A 7,282-nucleotide genomic window follows, 5' to 3' on the forward strand; every position below is an offset into this window, starting at 1 on the left:
GTACAGGTAAGAATTGCCATGTTGTTAAAAGAAAAAATTGTCATATTAATTGTTTATTTGTAACTGAAATGTAATTGGCAAACATGGTTTAAATGTTCAAATCCTCCAGTAAAACTGGAACATATAAATTTGGAGTGATTCTCCTCTACAAAGTAGTTGTCTGTCTTGATAGTCAAGTAAAAATAAACAATAGGGGCAAATTTAGCCTGCATCAAGCAAAGTTAAAGCAGTAAAAGCGATCCTGGCCAAGTTTGCCCCAATTGTTTGTTTTACCTTGACTAATGGGTTCGATATCTCTGTGCTGGTACAATTGATAACTACAATGCAAGTGTAAGGCAATACATTACGAGCAAAAAGAAAATGCAGTCCTGACTGGAGTCAATGTTGTTTTATTTGTTTTCATACTTGAATTTTAAGTGTTATATTATTTAATGTCTACATGCTGTATTTTGCTTATATACTGCTAGCCTACAAAAACATGTACTATCATAAGTGGAAATTCATAGTTTTTAATAGTAACCTACTGTTAATCTTTCGCACTGGAATAGCAGACTTTGCTATAAAGTTGTGTTATGCAGTTCCTTAGCACTGTGCACTTAAATATTATTTCTTAGCAATATCAAAATGCATCATGATAATAGTGTTACACTCTTGTGAAATCACCAGTCGAGGGTAGGGTTATGGAGGTTTGATTTTAACAACTCAGAACTACAGCTGCGAAGAATAGGGAACATGAATAAGAACAGCGCACGGCTCTAGGAACAGAGAGCACACTGACTCTTCATATATGCTTCATATAAAACTACATGCCAAAATGTAATTATAGCTCATATATTAAAACACCTATGATATCTTTTTTTTTTTTAAACTTTCCATGCCGGGTTAAGAATTATATCGTGGAATTTTGAGCTGGGTTTAAGTTGGAACATTGGACATCACTCTACACACAGTTATGAATTAAATATAAACAATATATTCTGAAGTTAATCAGATGAACATTTTTATTTTCAATGTTTTTAAAGAATTTCAGGATATGTTAGAACATAACAAATGCAGCTCCCATAACATGGTGCTCTAGAGAAGGAGACATCCTCTTTAGAGATAGTCACTGAGAAAAGTTCTTCATGTTGAAATATGCAGTACTATCCTGTGTTAATCAGAATATGGCAGGTTACAAGAAAGAAGAAGCAAAAGAGATTAAATCACGGACTGTCCTCCTGTTTCTCCATTGCAAGTAGCTGTGCTTTTATGTTTCCTTTTCTTCTTTGAATTCCATCATACACAAACTAAATAGCATTTTCTTCTCGCACAAATACATCTAACTGTTTATGCTCCTTGCTACAGACTAAGCAACGGTTAACGTTCACCTGGCCTTGTCTTCAGCTGTTTTAAAATTTCCATACACAAAAATAGTTTTTCAGTGGCATTTAAAATAATGCAATATCAAATAAACAACAGGCGGTGCCGTAATTACGATTCTTCATCCACAGACATCAATGAGTGCAATGAGACTGAACTTATATGTGGTCCAAATGCACAGTGTCACAACACTGATGGGAATTACAGCTGTTCCTGTAACAGTGGGTACCGAGCCCTTCAAGGATTCAACTGGACCAGCTGTACAATACTATGTACAGGTATGAATGGATGTTTTCTTTTTTCCATAAAAAGCTCATGGAGACACTGTATTTTGTACTTAAAGTGCTACATACATTTCATTTGATGTAGTAATTAAATTATACTATCCAACATGTTTCTTGGAGTGGTACTAAAAGGCAACAATACAGATGGGATTTGACCATTTGAATGTCAAGTATGAAACAAAAGTGCAGTGAATTTAGATCAGTGCAGCGACTCTACTTACCTAATATCACGTAAATATAACGGAATCAAAAAAGAAATTAAAAGATGGAAACGTGCTGCAACCTCCAATTTAAAAATAGGAACCTCGGACTCTATTGTTTTGTGTTTTCAGGGTTTCTGACTTTAAAGCTAAAATATAAATATGAAATGGATGGAAGTCAACTGCAATAGACAAGGAAACAAATCAAGAAACTTATATTTATCTGCATGCTGTGTGCCATTAATATGCTAATTTAAATGATATGGGAATTGAATAGAAATGGCCTCCAAAATAATTTAAAAAGTGTACAAGTAAAATCATGGTAAATACCTTTTACATTTGTCAAAGCACTTTTTGTAGAATGGTGTGTCTGTTGGTCAGCGTTCCACATATGTGTTTGCTTCTATGATGCATAATTTACTATTGCACCGATAATGGATCCCATAATAATTATACGTTTTGCCTTGATAGATATTAATGAGTGTAATGAGACTGATTCAATTTGTGGTGCAAACGCACAGTGTCACAACACTGATGGGAATTACACCTGCTCCTGTGATAGTGGATACAGAAACCCTCCAGGAGTTGAAAGGACCAGCATTTCACAGGAATGTACAGGTAAGAATTGCCATGTTGTTAAAAGAAAAAATCGTCATATTAATTGTTTATTTGTAACTGAAATGTAATTGGCAAACATGGTTTAAATGTTCAAATCCTCCAGTAAAACTGGAAAATATAAATTTGGAGTGATTCTCCTCTACAAAGTAGTTGTCTGTCTTGATAGTCAAGTAAAAATAAACAATAGGGGCAAATTTAGCCTGCATCAAGCAAAGTTAAAGCCATATAAGCGATCTTGGCCAAGTTTGCCTCAATAGCTTTTTGTATCTTGAAGAATGGGTTCGCTACGTCTCCGCTGGAAAAGTTGATAACTGCAATGCAAGTGTAAGGCAATACATTACGAGCAAAAATAAAGTGCAGTCTTGACTAGAGCTAACATTGTTTTATTTACCTTGTTTTCATACTAGAATTTTAAGTTTAACATTATATAATGGTTACATGTTTATTTTGCTTATATGCTGCCAGCCTACAAAAACATGTAGTTATCATAAGTGGATTTTTTTTTTAAATAAAATAGTATGCTACTGTTAAAATCAGCACTGGCATAACAGACATCGCTATAAAGTTGTGCTATGCAGTTCCTCAGAATTGTGCACTTAAATATTAAAATGTGTCATGATAATGTATTATTACTTATGATCTCCTTAATTTAAAGCTATATGCCTAAAAGTAATTATAGCTCAAAGAGCAAAACAACTGTGTATGCTTACAGAGCTCTCATGCTTTGGGGTTAACTCAATGTGCAGTATAGACTCCTGCAATGATAATCCATAGTAATTATGAATCTGCCTCCACAGACATTGATGAGTGTAATGAGACCAACTTCATTTGTGGTCCAAACGCACAGTGTCTCAACACAGTTGGGAATTATAGCTGTGTCTGTGACAGTGGATACAGAGACCCTCAAGGACTCAACTGGACCAGCTGTTCAAGACTATGTGAAGGTAAGAATGGCTATTTTCTATTTTTCCATATAAAGCTCTTTGCGACACTTTATGTTGTGTATCAAGTGCTACATACATTTGATTAATTGATTGATTAAATTACATAGTCCATCATGTTTCTGAGTGGGACTGAAAGGCAACAATACAAATGGAATTGTAGCAAGTTCATTTTGAGTATCAAACAAAAGTGAAGTGAATTTAGATCAGTGCAGGGACTCTACTTCCCTTATATCACTTACATATAACACAATAAATAAAATAATTAAAATGGAAAGGTGTTGCAACCTCCAATTTGAAAATGGGAAACTCTGACTCTGTTTAGGGTTTCTGACTTCAAAGCTAAAATATAAATATGAAACCTATAGAAGTCAACTACAATAGACAAGAAAACAAATCATGAAACAAATATTTAGCCGCTTGCTGTGTGCCATTAATATGCTGATGTAAAGAAATAGAAATGCCCTCCAAAATAATGTAAAAAGTGTACAAGTAAAATCATGGTAAATACCCTTTAAATGTGTCAAAGCACCTTTTGTAGAATGGTGTGTCTGTTGGTCAGCGTTCCACATATGTGTTTGCTTCTATGATGCATAATTTACTATTGCACCGATAATGGATCCCATAATAATTATACGTTTTGCCTTGATAGATATTAATGAGTGTAATGAGACTGATTCAATTTGTGGTGCAAACGCACAGTGTCACAACACTGATGGGAATTACACCTGCTCCTGTGATAGTGGATACAGAAACCCTCCAGGAGTTGAAAGGACCAGCATTTCACAGGAATGTACAGGTAAGAATTGCCATGTTGTTAAAAGAAAAAATCGTCATATTAATTGTTTATTTGTAACTGAAATGTAATTGGCAAACATGGTTTAAATGTTCAAATCCTCCAGTAAAACTGGAAAATATAAATTTGGAGTGATTCTCTTCTACAAAGTAGTTGTCTGTCTTGATAGTCAAGTAAAAATAAACAATAGGGGCAAATTTAGACAGCATCAAGGAAAGTTAAAGCCATATAAGCGATCTTGGCCAAGTTTGCCTCAATAGCTTTTTGTATCTTGAAGAATGGGTTCGCTACGTCTCCGCTGGAAAAGTTGATAACTACAATGCAAGTGTAAGGCAATACATTACGAGCAAAAATAAAGTGCAGTCTTGACTAGAGCTAACATTGTTTTATTTACCTTGTTTTCATACTAGAATTTTAAGTTTAACATTATATAATGGTTACATGTTTATTTTGCTTATATGCTGCCAGCCTACAAAAACATGTAGTTATCATAAGTGGATTTTTTTTTAAATAAGATAGTAAGCTACTGTTAAAATCAGCACTGGCATAACAGACTTCGCTATAAAGTTGTGCTATGCAGTTCCTCAGAATTGTGCACTTAAATATTAAAATGCGTCATGATAATGTATTATTTCTTATGATCTCCTTAATTTAAAGCTATATGCCTAAACGTAATTATAGCTCAAAGAGCAAAACAACTGTGTATGCTTACAGAGCTCTCATGCTTTGGGGTTAACTCAATGTGCAGTATAGACTCCTGCAATGATAATCCATAGTAATTATGAATCTGCCTCCACAGACATTGATGAGTGTAATGAGACCAACTTCATTTGTGGTCCAAACGCACAGTGTCTCAACACAGTTGGGAATTATAGCTGTGTCTGTGACAGTGGATACAGAGACCCTCAAGGACTCAACTGGACCAGCTGTTCAAGACTATGTGAAGGTAAGAATGGCTATTTTCTATTTTTCCATATAAAGCTCTTTGCGACACTTTATGTTGTGTATCAAGTGCTACATACATTTGATTAATTGATTGATTAAATTACATAGTCCATCATGTTTCTCTGAGTGGGACTGAAAGGCAACAATACAAATGGAATTTTAGCAAGTTCATTTTGAGTATCAAACAAAAGTGAAGTGAATTTAGATCAGTGCAGGGACTCTACTTCCCTTATATCACTTACATATAACACAATAAATAAAATAATTAAGATGGAAAGGTGTTGCAACGTCCAATTTAAAAATGGGAAACTCTGACTCTGTTTAGGGTTTCTGACTTCAAAGCTAAAATATAAATATGAAACCTATAGAAGTCAACTACAATAGACAAGAAAACAAATCATGAAACGAATATTTAGCCGCTTGCTGTGTGCCATTAATATGCTAATGTAAAGAAATAGAAATGCCCTCCAAAATAATGTAAAAAGTGTACAAGTAAAATCATGGTAAATACCTTTTAAATGTGTCAAAGCACTTTTTGTAGAATGGTGTGTCTGTTGGTCAGCGTTCCACATATGTGTTTGCTTCTATGATGCATAATTTACTATTGCACCGATAATGGATCCCATAATAATTATACGTTTTGCCTTGATAGATATTAATGAGTGTAATGAGACTGATTCAATTTGTGGTGCAAACGCACAGTGTCACAACACTGATGGGAATTACACCTGCTCCTGTGATAGTGGATACAGAAACCCTCCAGGAGTAGAAAGGACCAGCATTTCACAGGAATGTACAGGTAAGAATTGCCATGTTGTTAAAAGAAAAAATCGTCATATTAATTGTTTATTTGTAATTGAAATGTAATTGACAAAAGTGCTTTAAATGTTCAAATGTTCATGCAATTTGAGGACTTCATGGTTTTATTTAGATAAGCCAAAGTTGTTGTCTGTCTTGATAGTCAGGTAAATGAAATGATAGGGGCAAATTTAGGCATAATTATTATCATTAAAATTATTGTATTTTCTAACAGTGTGTGAACAGCCTTCCTTATCGTAGTATGCAGTATAGGATTTCCTGGTTTGATTTCAATGTAGGACACTAGCCTTCTGGATTAATGTGGTTGGATCAGGAACCCTGATGGAACCCTAACCCTAACCTAACCCTAAGAAGACAAAGATGCTTGCAATACCGCTAAGGATTCGCTTCTTTGGTTTAGATGCATGTTTTCCTTTTCATCTCATAGCAAAATGTTACTCCAAATGCTTGTATTAGTGTTTATTGTATATTGTCATAGCACGTCTCCAGGTAAAAAATGATGAAAAAGTTTCATTATATTTAGATTTTTAATAAATAAGACCATGACAGACATACTGTGACCAAGAGGTGTTTAGAGGTGTCTGGTACAGAAACTTTATACACTAATTAAAAATATTTTGGGCTATTTTAGCTTGTTTTTTAACATCATTTTGTATGTTTGTTTTTCTCCAGATATTAATGAGTGTTCTGAAATCCCTACCATTTGCTGTACAAATTCAAACTGTAGTAACACAAATGGAAGCTACAACTGTTACTGTTTACAAAATTATTATCCTTCCACTGGAATTCAGTGGAAGAAAGGAGAAACGTTCTGCAAAAGTAAATATGTTTTGTGATACACATTGAGTTTTTTTCACAAGAAATCTGTTTACTCACACAAGCAGTTCAGTGACATTCCCCTTCATCTCTTTCAGGTCTGAATGACTCAATTAATGCAGTTCATGTTTCATCTTGTAACAATGTAAGTTAATACACAAGAGCAGAAATACTAACTTGTGAGAAACATGGCACTTGAAATATATGCTGAAAAATAATAATAATAATAATAATAATAATATAATAATAATAATAAAAAGGTTTTAATTCTCACTCATAAGATACATACTATAGATACGTATTCAGTCTTAGGCTGCATGATATATCTTTTAAAACTTTGATCTCAAAACAGGCATGTTTCTAGTGTGTTTTTTGGAAAAAATAAATACATTATATAATAATACATAATAATACAATAATAATAATAATGTATAATAATAATAATATATAATAATACAATCATACATTGTTATATATATATATATATATATATACAGTAAGGGG

General features: G+C 33.5%; 1 long non-coding RNA gene across 1 annotated transcript; it reads left to right on the forward strand.

Annotated features, from left to right (window-relative positions):
• The first annotated feature begins 2,321 nt into the window (after positions 1-2,321).
• LOC136754016 (uncharacterized) lies at positions 2,322-5,937 on the forward strand. The gene is made up of 5 exons (XR_010817486.1): positions 2,322-2,461; positions 3,259-3,405; positions 4,055-4,201; positions 4,998-5,144; positions 5,796-5,937. It is a non-coding gene; the product is annotated as an uncharacterized LOC136754016 (long non-coding RNA).
• Positions 5,938-7,282: the final 1,345 nt, after the last annotated feature.

This window comes from Amia ocellicauda, chromosome 7 (assembly GCF_036373705.1).
Source record: "Amia ocellicauda isolate fAmiCal2 chromosome 7, fAmiCal2.hap1, whole genome shotgun sequence".
Taxonomy (NCBI): Eukaryota; Metazoa; Chordata; class Actinopteri; order Amiiformes; family Amiidae; genus Amia; species Amia ocellicauda.